General features: G+C 38.1%; 1 protein-coding gene across 1 annotated transcript in view; it reads left to right on the top strand.

Moving 5' to 3' along the window:
* The first annotated feature begins 14,318 nt into the window (after positions 1 to 14,318).
* The window catches only part of LOC129718663 (facilitated trehalose transporter Tret1), a 36,253-nt gene continuing 34,037 nt past the window's right edge, over positions 14,319 to 16,534 (top strand). Inside the window, exon 1 of the mRNA XM_055669661.1 lies at positions 14,319 to 14,911. The gene's annotated coding sequence lies outside the window, so the exon portion shown is untranslated. The remainder of the gene's footprint in view (positions 14,912 to 16,534) is intronic.

Genomic DNA, 16,534 nt, shown 5'->3' with positions numbered 1-16,534 from the left:
CTATTAATTTTTTACCTACTTTAAAGAAAAAAAATTGATATGACAGTAATGAGAAAAATAAAAAATAAACTTATTTCATTGGGATTCTTTATCTCTTATTTTAATAAATTGGTATCGATTGCAAAACAGATAAGTTTCAGTTCATATTTTATGAGCTCTGATATTTTTTACAAAAACACACAAATTCAATGAGCTTTTCTTAATATGACGAAAGCTAGGCAACAACCCTACATCATTTGTAATCCAATTAAAATCACCCTATTGCATTCTAATGCAATGCAAAAAACTAACTCCATCAATTTAATTGATGTTTATCCCAAATACACTTTAATCACCAGATAGATGACAAATTATGCATATCATACAAACAAGGTATCCGTCAGAAAACAGCGCAGCAAAACATAACGCAATGACTCTCGTTTTCATGGCGATCGGTTCCGCTTGTTCAGCACATTGCCCACTCAGTGTGTGCAAAGAACCGTTGGATTCCTAGACGCACAAACGGATCTTTATCCTTCATGTGATCTAATGAGTAACATCCATACATTACGCATCAAATTACTACTGCCCAAAACTAATGATAAATAGAATCCCTTGTTCATGACAAACTAACTAGAAGAAAAAACCCGGACGCTTGCTCCGAAGGCTACAATCAAGATCGAGTTCTTTCGAAGATTGTCCTCTTTTCTCTGCACTGCTTTTGAGGTTTACTGCAACATCGCTTACGTGTCCAACAAACATGGCACGAAGATGATATTTTGATACATCGCGTGCATGATTGTACAATTTTTGCCACTGCGGGACGAAACGAAACATGTGTCAATTTGTCAATTTTTCCATTATAGAGAGATAAATACCGCTTTGAGTTGTCGATGCGTACAAATGTGTGACATGGCTTGTTGATCTTGTTTAACTGTTCGCAGTAAGGCGCAAAACCAAACAACAGTATTTTGAACAACAATATCCCTTTTGCATTGATGTTTCGGCATTCTTTGATAAGCTGTAAAAACCTACCCAAAATAATTAAGAATATGATATGCAAGTTCATTGACCTTAGAAATTGAACAAAGTAAGGAAAACTGGTGTGCGTTTCGCACATTCTTGCGTTCTTATTTTTTTTTTTTCAAACTGGACAAACCACGAAAAAATGTTAGTGGGCGTTCAGTGTTTTGAATAAAGTCAATTTGTGTGTTTGTAACCTTCTGTATATCCAGAACCTGTTAGTGGTGTATTGTCAGTGCTACCCAAGGCGATGTTATCCTTCACATTTCTCTCTTGAGGTTGTCCAGTATATCGCTCAGGCGGGCGCGAAGAGATTCAAATATTTCACCACCGATGCGGTTGAAAATTTGCATATTTTGGCCTTAAATTTGCATATTTATTTACTTTGACTACATATGATATTTCTTATTGCTTTTCTTTTTCATGAGAAAAAAACCAAGAACTTCATAAAACCGGATGGCCATTCATATCTTGCAAATTTTTGGCACTACAGAACGATTCATTTATTGATTTTATTGTGAAGCAAAACTCTGATACGGCTTTTAGGGCTTTTAGCCAATAAGGTCCATCTCTAATCGTGCTCCTACACTAGAGACGTTTTTAGGCGGGGGATAATGCTTTTAGTTGAGATTAGAAAAATTTAATAGATGCATTTTATTCTCTGTAACCAAAAGTGCCACAGTCACATTAACAAAGTCACAATCAAAACTCGTTTACCGACTTTCGCCGGATGCGTGCAATTTAATGGTTCACTCATGCTCGCCCACCTCCTCCGTTCTCAGTCTGTGCTCCACCGACTGCAACACCTTTCGTTTAGGAACTCCAAGGGCACACATTGGGTAGGTCTTTTGCGAGCACTGTGACCACCTAAGGCTCGCAAAGGACGACCGGTTCACATTGGTTCGGCATTTACACAACCTCACGATTCGACGAAAATATCTTTTAGACTACCCAAAAATACAAGCTTGTCGATCACCATGAGAATGGAGACAAATATTATTCCTATAATCCTCTTGACTCCATGTGATTTGTTTTCACCAAATTGTTTTGCAATCTGACGCATCTAGCTTTGTTTTTAAACTCAGGATAGGGGTTTTGTTTTTTTTTTGTGTGGACCCCACTGCGACCAGTAGTTGTTTGATCTATTGTGGCAGATAGGGGTTTACTATAAAGAAGTTCTAATTGGGAAATGTTTTTTTTTTTTTTTTCATTTTTTGGATTTAACTCAATAAACAATAAATCTATGTGAAATTTATTTTATTATGAATTCAATTAACGAAAATTGTTTGAAATCGATTATTAAAAACGTAATTTTCAACATAAAATCCACATTTTATTTTGCATTTTTCTTGATAATAAGTTATGCGTTAAATCAGGCTGTAATTTGATGTGCGAAGCTGAAAGTGTGTTAATGCAACATTTTCTAAAACGGAGTACTCAAAACAAACAATTTCCTGTCTAGATTTGATCATAAAAATATCGATGCTCTAGAGTCACCATGAGCGGGAGAGGGTTAAGGAACAACATCTTACGATCAAAAATCATATTTGTTTCTGCAAGGTTGTAATATTTTTTTGCAGGTCCGCTTTAATTTCAACAAAATACTGACAGTTTAAGTACATACTCAGACTTTCTTAACCTCACGAGAACATGTTTGACTAATGACAGCTTAATGTAGAACGATTTGACATATCAATTGATGAATTTTGAAAATATCATTTTAAGCGTAGTAAAATGATACCAAATATCGAATGAAAATTTTTCAACAAATTCTACTATCAATCTAAAAAGTAACTCTTTAATAAAACAACAGATGAACTGGTCAGTTTTTCTTGGTATTTTCGTGATTCTTAAGCTTGTTTTTGTGGAACTAGCTCGTGGATATCGGGTTCAAAAGGTTGAAACAAATTCGCAAATCGTTGAGGTTCTTCCGAACTCATTTTTGATGCATGTGTCTGAAGTAAATGACATTTCTACCAGCTCAGTACCAACTGGTAAAAGGTAGGAATATTGCGGAGAGTGGCTTGGTTTGTGCGAGAGAAGTCTAGCTTCTAATTGGCCAAATTAAACTATGGTTTGTTTAGTCGCAAGATCGAAATCACACTTACAATTTATTGCCGGGCCTCGATAATTTTTGCCGAGAATAGTACCACTGAGTGCTTGGTTAGAAAAATAATGACAGCTGTCACATTTTTTCGTGAATCTCGGTTCACCTAACTGAAGCTGCGGCGCAAATTATCCGTAATCTCGGTAGTGATAGCTCGGTAATATTTTATGCCGAAATTTCAGGGTTGAACTGAGATTACCGCGAGTGGTTGGTGCAGCCGAAATGCATTTTAATAGACGACGACACGTATAAAAGTAGGTCCCGATCCCCGCCTGGATTTTTTTGTCGCCAAGCTCCGCATGGATGTTGCGGAGAAGTTTTAGAGGAAGAAGGTAGAAACCGGGCATTTGTCCACGGGGGGGGGGGTCAAAATCATTAAAAATCTGTCCACGTGGTATGTGGATGGCCCTAACTTAGTCAGTAGAGATGGTCGGGTACGGGTATTTCAGGCCTAGGTGTTTTCTTAGTGTCGATAATCGGAAATATCAGAGATGAAATCGCTCATTCTTACACAATCGCACAATCGCAGATCGCACCAAGGGAATGACATAATGCATCATGCATTTTCGGCATGTTCCCCTTACTTTTCATTAAATACAATTATATGATCTTCAACCACAAGCAACGCCACAGGACGTCCTCCTCACAGAAACAGATTATATAGTTTTTGCACGACCCCTCAAATCAACCAAATTTTGCGAAAAAAAAGACCATTTGTTGTTTTGCTTCCGTCTCGATTAGACGCAAATTGTTTATCTCCGTTTGATTCGCAAAATAACAATACACGAGTTATCGTACGGGTGTTTTTTTTCGATTAGTTTTTTGTGCTGTGCGATAACAATAGACTGCAGTATATCGGCAGAAACATCTTCTGCGCACTGGTAGGGGCAGGCTACCCCGCCAGTGATCTGATACGCAGCTGATATATCAGCAAGAATAATTCTCCCGCACCGCTGTTACCCCGCTAGCAGCACGGACCATCATACGATCGAGCGAGTGGAAGTCAACTACAAGTGGCATCTACAAGGTCGAGTGTAAGATACGGCCACTGTTTCACAACACGAAGCTGGATCGTCATTGTTTGTTCTGCGGAGACACTCGATTGATCCTACTATCAGCCGTGAGGCCGTGACTTAGACGTTCGGTGAAGTTTTCATTTAGATTTTTTATCATTATTATTAATATTATTACTATCAATATTATTATTATTAATATTATTATTATTATTATTGTTGTAATTATTATTATAATTATTATTATTATTATTATTATTATTATTATTATTATTATTATTATTATTATTATTATTATTATTATTATTATTATTATTATTATTATTATAACTATTATAACTATTGTTAATAGTATTAGTATTACTGTCTTTTTTTATTTTGATCCATTGTAGTTTGAAAAATTGTTTTTAAAATTTAATATCAACTATTTGATCCCCCCACACATTCGAATATTTATCGTTTGTGTGCGGTAGAGCGTAACGCTCCCGCAAAATAGACGACATGCAGGTACAACTTTTCCTGGATGTGGAAACAAATGGGGAATAAATTGAAATTTCCCCCAGCAGTTCTCCCTTACCTTCCCCTGTACCACCACCGCTACCTAGCCCCGTACCAAGGGTACCGGAAATACGGGTAAAAGCTTACCCAGATGCCGCTAGCGGTCCCTACGTTGTTTACTTCCGGCCCATAAAAAAACCTTTGAATATAATTCAAATAGGCAAAGACCTGGCAAAACAGTTTTCGGCCGTAACCGAGATTACGAAGGTGAGGCCGAACAAACTGCGAGTTGTCGTGAGTAGCTTGAAGCAAGCAAACGAAATTGCTAGCTACGAGCTCTTTACAAGGGAGTACCGCGAGTACATCCCTGCCAAGGACGTGGAGATCGACGGTGTGGTTACCGAAGGAAGCCTCACGGTCGATGACATTTTGCGTCACGGGGTTGGCTGCTTCAAGAACCACCTGATTCAAGATGTAAAGATACTGGATGTCAAGCAATTGCATTCAGTATCCATCGAAGAAGGGAAGAAGAAATTCTTCCCTTCGGATTCCTTCCGTGTAACATTCGCCGGATCCGCACTGCTGAACTACATCTCTTTGGACAGGGTTCGTCTTCCTGTACGTCTGTTCGTACCGCGGATCATGCATTGCCAAAAATGCAAGCAGTTAGGTCATACAGCCACCTACTGCTGCAACAAGGCACGCTGCAGCAAGTGCGGAGGCAATCATGCTGAGACAGCTTGCTGTGAGGATACTGAAAGGTGTCTTTACTGCGAGGGAACTCGGCATGATCTTTCGGCGTGTCCCGCGTACAAACAGCGCGAGGAAAAAATCAAGCGTTCCCTCAAGGAACGATCAAAGCGCTCTTTTGCAGAAATGCTTAAGAGGGCTGAGCCACCCTCGACAGGAAACATCTTTCCCTTTCTGCCAACCGATGAGGGTACATCTGACGATCCCGTCGAAGGGTGTTCTTATGTCATGCCAGAAGGATCTAGGAAGAGGAGATTGATCAACTCTCCTAATCTTTCTCGCAAAGGTCGCAAGATAACCCCTAGCGGAATGACCAATAAGCCAACACAAAAAGCAAGCGGTGAAGAAAAACCAAAGCAAGTACCTCCCGGATTTAATTTTAAATCAAACCAGGAGTACCCACCGCTTCCTGGGGCACCAAAAACCCCTGGTGCACCCATTTCTCGATCAGAAGATAAAAAAGAAACAGGGTTCGTAAAATTTTCTGATATTGTGGACTAGATATTGAAAACATTAAACATACCAGATCCCCTACAAAATATTCTTCTTGCCCTTCTTCCTACGGTGAAAACCTTTTTGAAGCAACTAGCAGCAACTTGGCCCCTCATTTCAGCTATTATATCTTTCGATGACTAATAAGGCGAAAGAGGTTAGGAATTTTATCACTGTATTACAGTGGAATTGCAGAAGTATCACTCCCAAATTCGATCTATTTTCTCATTTAATAAATACACACAATTGTGACGCATTTGCGCTCTGTGAAACTTTTCTCAATTCAAACGATCAACTCAATTTCCACGATTTTAACATTATTCGTCGAGATCGAGACTCACACGGTGGAGGGGTACTTTTAGGGATTAAAAAGTGCTATTCCTTCTTCAGAATCGACCTCCCCTCGATCTCGAATATTGAAGTCGTTGCCATTCAAACGAATATGAATGGAAAAGACCTATGCCTTGTTTCGTTAAATATCCCTCCATCCGCGCGGATTGAACAGAGGCATCTCACTGATATAGCAGAGTTGCTTCCCGCGCCTTTTTTGATATTGGGAGATTTTAATTCTCACTGTTCGCTATGGGGGTCGCTGTACGACGACAACCGATCTTCTTTAATCTGTAACTTAATCGACGACTTCAATTAGATTGCCGGTGGAAAGTAATCAACGATCCCCACGGTAGTGATCACCTACCAATTGTTATCTCAATTGCTAATGGGTCAACTCCAACGGATCCAATCCATATTGCGTATGACCTCACACGTAACATTGATTGGAAGTCTTATGAGTCTATTATAGCGCAATCTATCGAGACTCACGAGGAACTTCCTCCGGAGGAAGAATACGCGTTCTTAGCTGGCTTGATAATCGACGCCGCGACTCAAGCTCAGACGAAACCGATACCCGGGGTAACGATTAGACAGCGCCCTCCCAACAAATGGTGGGACAAAGAGTGCTCTGAGCTGTACGCGTGAAGGTCCGCGGCGTATAAGGACTACCGGGAGTACGGCACTGTCAACCTACTTCGAAAGTACGAGGCACTGGGCAGGCAGATGAAGAGCTTAGTAAAGGCGAAAAAACGCGGGTACTGGCGGCGGTTCGTAAACGCGTTGTCGAGGGAAACAGCGATGAGCACTCTTTGGGATACCGCCAGACGCATGCGGAATCGTAACGTCTCGAATGAGTCCGAGGAGTATTCAGATCGCTGGATACTCGATTTTGCCAAAAAGGTCTGTCCGGACTCTGTCCCCGAACAGAAGACCTTTCGCGACGCGTTTTTAGTAGCTACGGAAGAGCCTCCCTTTTCGATGTTGGAATTTTCAATGGCTCTCCTCTCGTGCAACAATAAAGCTCCAGGGTTGGATAGAATTAAATTCAACTTGTTGAAGAATCTACCCGACTCTGCAAAAAGACGCTTGTTAAACTTGTTCAACAAGTTCCTTGAGCTAAACATTGTTCCGCACGACTGGGGGGAGGTAAAAGTCATTGCTATTCAAAAACCCGGAAAACCCGCCTCTGATCACAATTCTTATAGGCCGATCCGGAAATTAATGGAGAAAATGATCCTCTTACGGTTAGACAGGTGGGTCGAAACAAATGGTTTACCTTCAGATACTCTAGTTGAGTCCACTGGCTTCGGTGTTTTTCACGAAAGTTTTATCGCCTCCTACAAACTCGATGCTCCTGCTTCCGTGTACGTCGCAGAACTTGCTGCTAGTCAGTACTCTCTTGGGATCATCGAAACCCTACCCATAGACCACTACTTCATCTTCACAGACAGTCTCAGTGCCATTGAGGCTCTGCGATCGATGAAGACTGTGAAGCACACCCCGTATTTCCTGGGGAAAATATGGCGGTTTTTAAGTGCTTTAACAGATAAAAAAATACCGGGTTACCTTAGCGTGCGTCCCTTCTCATTATTCCATTCCGGGCAATGAAAAAGCTGACGCTTTAGCTAAGGTGGGTGCTATTGATGGCGATATTTATGTAAGACCAATTGCATATGATGAATTTTATAGCATTTTGCGTCAGAGAACACTCAACAGTTGGCAATTATCATGGAACTCAGATGAACTGGGACGGTGGCTACATTCCATTTTTCCTAAGGTATCGACGAAAGCATGGTTCAAGGGGTTGGATGTAGGTCGGGACTTCATTCGCGTGATGTCCAGACTTATGTGCAATCACTACACGTTAAACACGCATCTCTTTCGTATAGGGCTTGTAGACAGTAATCACTGCGTTTGTGGCGATGGCTACCATGACATTGAGCATGTTGTTTGGTCGTGTACCGAATACTGTGGTGTTAGGTCCGAGCTTATAGATTCCCTTCGGGCCCGAGGAAAACAACCGAACGTACCCGTTAGAGACATTCTGGGAAGCGGTGATCTCCAGTACATGACACAGCTGTACGTGTTCATAAAACACGCTGGTATTGAAATATGAAACTCTTCTATCTATTTGTTAGATTACCATTCCCGCTACACGCTGAAAGAAGATGATACACTAAGCTGGAGACATTCAAACGAAGACTCGGCATCTTTATGTTCACGCAGACACCTCAGTCCAAACTGCTCAAATAGAACATCACTGCTTGGCCATGTACAAATAAATAAATCATATGACTCAATATAGTTAAAATCAAAATTGTAACTCCCCTTTTCTCACCTTAAATCCCCACTAGCTCGTAGTCGGCAGCTTAATATAAAAAATGTGCCTCCCTCTTTTCCCTGCTAATTTAGAATTTAAAAAAAATGTACTTGGCTCAGTTAAACATAAATTGTATCGTGCCGTGTCAAATAAACTATTTTAAAACAAAACAAAAAAAAGATTTTTTTACAAAAACTAAAACAATATAGTTAATACAAACTAATAAAAAATCAACTTTTTCTTTGATGCCAAAAAAATCCAAGCTTTCATTGAAGCTGCGGAGCGTTTTAAAGTAATGAACCTTTTTTGAAAAATATGTCAAAAACGTCAGTATGCCAAGCTTCGAAAAATCATAAAAAAAAACAGATTTTGGATTTATGCACTTGAATGTTATAGCAATAAGGGAAAAATATTATGAAACAGATGAGGTATTTTTTTTTTTTTTTTTGCTGATGGCCAGCGATTCCCCGCTGTGCATTGAAATGTTTGGTACGAAGCAAATATATGAGATTTGACAGCGATAGCAGATGTTTGCACTGTGATCGGGGATGCTGCATGTACAGAAATATCTGCGTTATACCGATTTTTAGAATGAATCGATGACACCGAATCTTTACTAAAAATTATAGGTTTTTGGCAAATGCAGCGAATTATCAAATTTTCTAAAGTTACAAACAGTATTAACTTTGACCTTATTATAATATTTAGATTTCAGGTTGCTGCGATGCTCACATCAACTCGTCGTTCATTTTGAACTTTACCAGACATGCATTCTACATAGTGGACCCCTTTCTTTTAAGGGACCATCCGCCTGTAACTCCGGGTTCATTAACATTCGTTCACATGCATACTCGGTAGGGGAGCTTCGTAGCCGCAAGGTTACAGAGTCCGCTTTGATAAGCGAGTGGTCCTGGGTTCGAATCTTAGTAGAATCAGGCCATTTGGTTGTCAAAGGACTTTAACATGGGTTTATTCTCGGGCTCTCCACTACATACCCTTTCCTCAAGCTGAATTCTATAGTACCCTTGCTGACTTTCATCCTAACAAAAAAAAAGGCCCTATTATAATAAAACTGTTCTGAGTAACGTATAATAGTTCTCTTCAGGGAATTGTAATTAAGGCGCGGTCTTGGCTGGAGGAACGAGGTTTCAATAAGACTCCTTCCTCTTGACAAAAATATAAGTCCTACTTATAATAAAACTGACCAGATGTGAAGCATTGAGTGCCTCTTCAGGGAATCGTGATTGTGACGCGGTGTTGGTAGGAGGAACGAAGTTTCGAAAAGACTCCTTCCTCTTGACAAAATAAGTCCTTCTTATAATAAAACTGATCTCAGGAATATTTATCCTCTACAGGGAATTGTAATTGGCGATATTGGCACAAGGAACGAGGTTTCGATAAAACTCCTTCCTCTTGACATAATAAGTCCCTCTTGGAATAAACCTGGCCAGAGAGGAACGTTAGGTGTAGCCACAGTTCATGGAATTGTAATTTGGCGATATTGGTAGGATAGAAAGAGGCTCGGTATAGTAGAGCAGTAAGCTCGAAATGAAAGGGTAAAACTCTCACACACAAGCACGGATATAAATGCAAAAGCGTATCATTCACTTCAATAGTGATACTGCCAATAATATGAAGTGCGGAGTACTGAAAACACCTGGGCAATATCACAATAGATCAAAATGTCTCTGGTCGCAGTGATGAGTCCACACAGAGAAAAAAAATACATACTCGGTTCTAGCCTAACTCCGGCCATCAACTTGAAAAACCACATATAACAATCAGTGCATTAAATTCGCGAGGTAGCCAGGTACTTTGAAAAAAAAAAAAAAATTAAAAAAAAATTTATGACGGTTCGGGTACCGGCAATTTTGGCATTCTTTTCTTTCGGGTACGGCTCGGGTACAGGTAGTTGGAATAGATATTTTTCGGGTTCGGATCGGGTACGGGTATTTTGAACAAACCAGACTTCGGGTTCGGGTCGGGTATGGGTTTGAACATTCTCGAAGAGTCGGGTACGGGTAACAAATTTCCCATACCCGACCATCTCTATTAGTCATTTTTCAACAGAATTGTTTCATTTTTGCGGCAATCGATTTTAAAATTAGCTGTGCGTCTTGCAATGAAGCTCTTAGAACAACAAACCTGATCTCATTTATTAAGAAGGATTTTTGGACTGGAAACGTATATAGTATAATTAATAAGAACCCACCTTTGAGTGATATGTCACTTTTTTCTGATGTAGTTCGCATCCAATGGTAGTTAATCATAAACCGTTGATATGCGTCATTGTTTCTTATCAACAACAATTGACTGAACCTTTACCAATGAACTACAACTATTTGTTTAAATCAGTGAAGCTCGGTGCATACGTTGTTTTGTTTAGAACTCGAAGAATCTCTCGTATTATAATCATTGTTTATACACTTCACTTGCAGTATTTGACGAAAAAGATTGTCCCTCTTCCTTAAATTTTGGCCTAGAACTTGAAATCAAAGAACCCGAATTCAATAGAGTGTTGTGGGTACAAGTTACTTCAAAACAAATCTGTTAAACATTTCGTCCTCTTAATGCTAAAACTAGATAACTCGAAAATTGACATTTTGAGAAAAACGAGTTTGAAGATTTGATCAATGTTGGTGATGACGATTCGACTACTAAAATACATCAAAAGTGTTATTTTAAAATTTTATCAATGCCCTGAATCATTCAAATCTCTGACCAGATATTTTTTTAATGTCAGTGGGTGATTCAAGGAAGGGAAAAATTCAAAAAATTAAAAATTAACCCGAGTTATCTAGTTATATCATGCAAAACCATATGTTTTTTACTAGGGATTTTTGAGTTATCCAGTTTTAGCATTTGGATGAGCAGGGAAAAATGCTTAAAACTAAAGCTTTTTTTTATAGTTTCATTTATCTAAACAGTCTTGTGTTGTTTATACAAACAATTATGTCACGTGTTTACAATAAAAATTATACTGTGAGTTCCGTTTTGTTCTAAAAATCTTCATCCTCTTCACAGATGATCGTCGTTGGCCTCATCGTTCACCACATATTCTAATTCAATTCACCAAATATTCTAATAAATATATTTGAAACAATCTTCGAGAGCTGGAGGTTATAAATCAAAGAGAGACTTAAGCTCATTATATTTTTCTGTTGAAATCGGTATTGATGGACAATAGAATTACTGTATTGGTCTCTGTAATACTCTTATGCTTTGCTTGTTGAAACCACTGTGACAATTTTCTTCCTGGTACGAAGTGTTATATGCCACTTTGAATGGCTCAGATTTTATAAAACGCATCCATGTCATTTCAGGCCACAAAACGACATATTCGCAGAAGTTTTTTTTTTTTTTGGGTAGTCATATTTTGTTTAATGAATCCTTCGTTTCTTGCGACACTGGCACAACTTGAAATTGCACATTCTTGAGTTTTTGATGGCAAACAATGCCGAAAATATTGTTGAGTTTCATCCCACGAAACCCCGTTTAAAAATTTACAAAAAAGTTAGAGTTATATATATAGATGTGCCTTTGAAGCTTAATTCGAAACTTCGCTAGAAAAGTAATTGAAATAAGGCTTTAAATTGTACAATGTGCTTATAAAATGTGTATAATAAACCCTAACATGTTTAATGGGAATGGTAAATCTTAAAATTTGCAGTTATCTTAGAAATTAAAAAAATTTCGAAGATAATTTTCAAATGCGTTTTTCTCGAGACTATGTATTTTGAGTGGTAACTATGTTGCACAAAAACCGAAAAAAGGAAAGAAAATGTGTTGTATCAAGGCATGAATCGAGTTAGATTTGTCATCGTTTTTTCGCGTTACCATCTATTTGTTGAAATATTCTGTTATAGCCATGAAAAAGTCAACAAAGAGCCGAGTTATCTAGTTTTAGCACAAAACACAGTTGTTCTACGTTGAGATATCTAGTTTTGTAATTGAAGAATAACATTTTTTCTTGTTATCGTATTTCAACGAGTTTTAGATATATTATAGACCTTGACGCGATAAGTATGATGGCATACTTAACTCAAAATCGACAAATTTCGCGTTATCTAGTTCTAGCATTAAGGGGACGATTTGATCGATGCATACGAAAATGTTTACTTCTCGTTTCTACAACTTCTTCAGAAAAAAGCCCAATAGGAACAAGAGCGGTTCCATGGATTAATATTAATTCATTCATCACATGACAGAGGTAAATTTCGGGAACAGGCTTCTGAAAATGACTGTAAGACAGTGACAGCATATCTTAAACTAATCCGACTATCATTGAATTGCACGGCTCACCATGCTTCCCATACGTTCGGTAAACAGTCCGTCAGTGACTGACGACAGCACATACATGAAATGCTAAACGGGCTGTTATTTTTTTTATTCTGTCTTTTGGTTCTTTCAAGCTGTCGCTAATTACAGCCTTCACAGCGCGCAATCCTTCGGGCAAATCCGAAAAAATTTCGTATTTCTTTTTTAATGTTTTTTTATTTCTTATTTATCCATGTTCAGTAAACTATTTTTAGTTAGCTAATATTGTGTCGTTTTTGTGAAAAAAAAACAGATTTATACAAAGTTAATTTTTGTGATAATTTCTTTATAAATTATTTTGTTTTTTTTTTTATTTTAAAATTTATTTTTTTCTCACGGTATATATTTTTTCAAATAACTGTCGACAACTTTACTGAAGACGTTAATCCAAGCAAACCTAACGTTCTGGCTTTGATTTTTTCGTTTTTCTGGAAAATTAAACTGTTTTGTTTATGGAAAATTTAACTATTTTGTTTGCCCAACCATCAGTGTTAAGGTCTTCTTTTGTAGTTTTTATAAATTTCTATAATTCATAATTCATGATTAAAATCGATTTGATTATCATTATTGGTTATTAAAAATAAACTTTGTTTGTACAGAGAGAAAAATCATTTTTGTCATCGCAGTAAATCACGAGCAACTTTATTAACATAAGAGATAGCTCTATTCTGTCATCAGCAAAGTTATTCCCAATATAGTTTCCCATCTTTTAACGGCATTCAACTTAACATGGCTCAATGTACGGTAGCAACTTAATAATGTTTTGGATAATTAAAACATGTAAATAACTTTTTGGATGATTAAAAAATGTTTAATTTATATTTGGGACTCCGAATTACTCTAAAAAAAACATGCTTATAGCTTAAACTATAGAAAATCCGTTGAAAATTTTGCATCATAAAATATTTTTATAATTTGAAGTGCTAGAAATTTCAAAAAAAATTAAAACCTGTCTTTTTGAAAAAAAAAAATGCACTTATGCACCACAGCCTCAGTAAAGATTGTTTCTAACACATTAAGCTTTAACCTGAAGGGTAAGCCTCTAGGTGTCCATACATAATACAATTATGGGTCACTCTAGTATATAGACTCGTGTAATAACCATTTCAATTTGAAAATCTATGTTATTTTCAGAATCCATGATGAAGATCGTATCCAAAATATAACCGCGTAAAAAAGGATTCATTGTATCATACAGATCCCTCTTTCCAGAGGATCATTTATTTTATATCAGCGAAGAATTTCAATCTACCATCCCAACAAACGAGTTATCTGAGCGTATTCTGGTAATGCTGGACGCAGAGAGCTGGTTCTGCTTTTCCTGCGTTGTGACGTCTCGTCGAAACTCTCGTTGGTCACCACAACCTCTACAACTGTTTGGAGACTACGAAGAGATACGTTGCTTCCTGAAAGAAAAGAGATATCTGCCCACCATTACGCTTTAACCACCGATTTCAACATCGATAAGAGCCCGACCAACACTCGCTCGTCCCGTTAGTCTAGATAATATACTTGCTCGACTTGGTTGTGATCTGAATTTCGACAACACAGTGTGTACGACGCTACGCACAAAAACTAACACCGCGGGATTACGGATTAAGAACTCTCTCTCCACTTACTCTCCACTCCAGTGCCAGTCCCAAATGTGTTGATACGCGCAGCAGTGTATAGTGAGACTTTCTTCCGTAGGCGATGACCAATCTGTGTATACAGTAAAATGCCGGACAGAGTGCCCAGCACAGTACTTCTCCGCTCGATGCAACGAATTTTGATAATGCCAACGAACCAATCAAGGCGGCAGTAGAGTTTATCAGTCCCAATGAATGGAAACAATGGACATTAAAGACGGAAAGCGTAAAACTCTTGCTTCGATCGGTTGCCGTTGCCAGTGCTTGTCGGGATATAGTTCAAGCAGGATCACGCCTCGGACTGTACGGGTCGCGCATTTACTTCGATTTACGTGATAAAGACAGTGGATTAAGTGTTGCAGTGCTTACAGTAAAAGTGCACTTTACACAAGTGGCTCCAACTATCAGTCATCGTCACATACAGTAGACTTGTTTCTACAACCGGCAGACGGTAAGCAAGTTGTTTTGAAATCGAGTGATATGAAGTGTGTGTGTGTGTGGTGAAAGGTATCGTTTTTTGATATCAGACAGAAAGGCTATCGTCAACGATTTATCTAATCTAAAATACTCAGTCACTGTCACTGGAAGGTTCATGATGATATACGAAGCTCATTCAGAAGATTGTGTTTTGTTTTCTATGAATCCACATCGTTAGAAACAATGTGCGCTTTCACAGATTAGCGAGTGCGCGGTTTATTGTGGTCTGATTACCGGTACATCCGAATCCTGGTAATTCGTTGGGTTTTAACATCAACAAATTATGTTCGTCGATATATATATATCAAATAATGCACAAGCGTAGAGATTGGTCGTGAGTAATCGTTAAATAATCTGCATTGAAGTTTATCTGCCCAGCTGATAAGGACTGTTTGTAAAACAATACACTTTTGTGATAACCCGATCCGAATATTAGCGGCTATAAATCTTCACGCATACCAACGCTTTTATCATTGGTTTCAATTTCAAAGTGATTAAAAATTATGTTATTATTTTTAAATAGGTTACGTTTGTTTCGACTACGTAATTCTCTTGTTTTGGAGTCGATGACGATTGTTGTTTAGTAATAACTTTTGCCATGTTAGCTGTTATCACTTAAAAAGTTGCTTAAGCTGTATGATAGAGTTGAAATATCGTGCAATATTTAAAATGAATAATATAAAAAATACACGAGTCTTTATCGGTTCATCTCAACTGCAGAAGCATCACTGATGTTATGACAAAATTACTAGTAAACAATATCCGGTCATTACTAACCAAAAATTTAGCACCGCTGATCGCGAATCCGCCAATCGAATAATTAAGTCTAGCTAATCGCTACACATTAGGGTACTAATAACTTGTGTGGAAAAAATTAGACCTTTGAATTTCGCTTAGAAGTATTGCTCAACAGTCTCGTCTTCTCGAAAAAAGCCTCCATGCAAAATTTCAGCTCGATCGGACTTTGGGAACACGGACCTCAAAGCGGTCAAAGTTTCACTTTTTCGACTAATAAAAACTAGCGCGATGACTGTTATTCGATTGAAAATTTGAAATGAACGTTTTTTGTGGCGATGGAGCCAGGTTCCAGTGTTACGTCTGTTAGTCTGTGGTTTTAGGCTCCAGGCTGATCCACTGCCAATTTGAATGTTTTCAACCGCGAACACGTGTACCAGTGCTACAGGATCAAGGCAGTTGCTGCTAAACATAAATATAACCTTTGTTTAGTATAACAAAGGCGAAAAAACTCAAAACATTAACAATTGAGGGGTCTTACAATGGAAACTTATTGAAAATATATCGATTCACAAAGCGGGCACTTTATTTTGTAAATGTTTTTTCGAAGACTTGTTTTTTTTTTAATGAAAAACTTTATTTTCCCAGTGCAACTTGAAAAGCGACGTGTTCGAATGAAAAATAAACTTGGTTGCCCACTTTACTTTGCCCATCATTGTATTTAGAGCAGGGTTGATATTTGTTGACACTCTTGAATGAAAGTGAAAAAAAGCATTCATAAACGTTATTTTTTTACAATCCTTTTAGAGTTCCCCTTCCCGCTTTTTGCATGGAAGTGAACTGTCAAAACACCTCATTATAT

This window comes from Wyeomyia smithii, chromosome 1 (genome assembly GCF_029784165.1).
Source record: "Wyeomyia smithii strain HCP4-BCI-WySm-NY-G18 chromosome 1, ASM2978416v1, whole genome shotgun sequence".
NCBI lineage: Eukaryota > Metazoa > Arthropoda > Insecta > Diptera > Culicidae > Wyeomyia > Wyeomyia smithii.
Note: the sequence above shows the minus strand (reverse complement) of the source record. Positions and strands in the feature narration are given on the sequence as shown.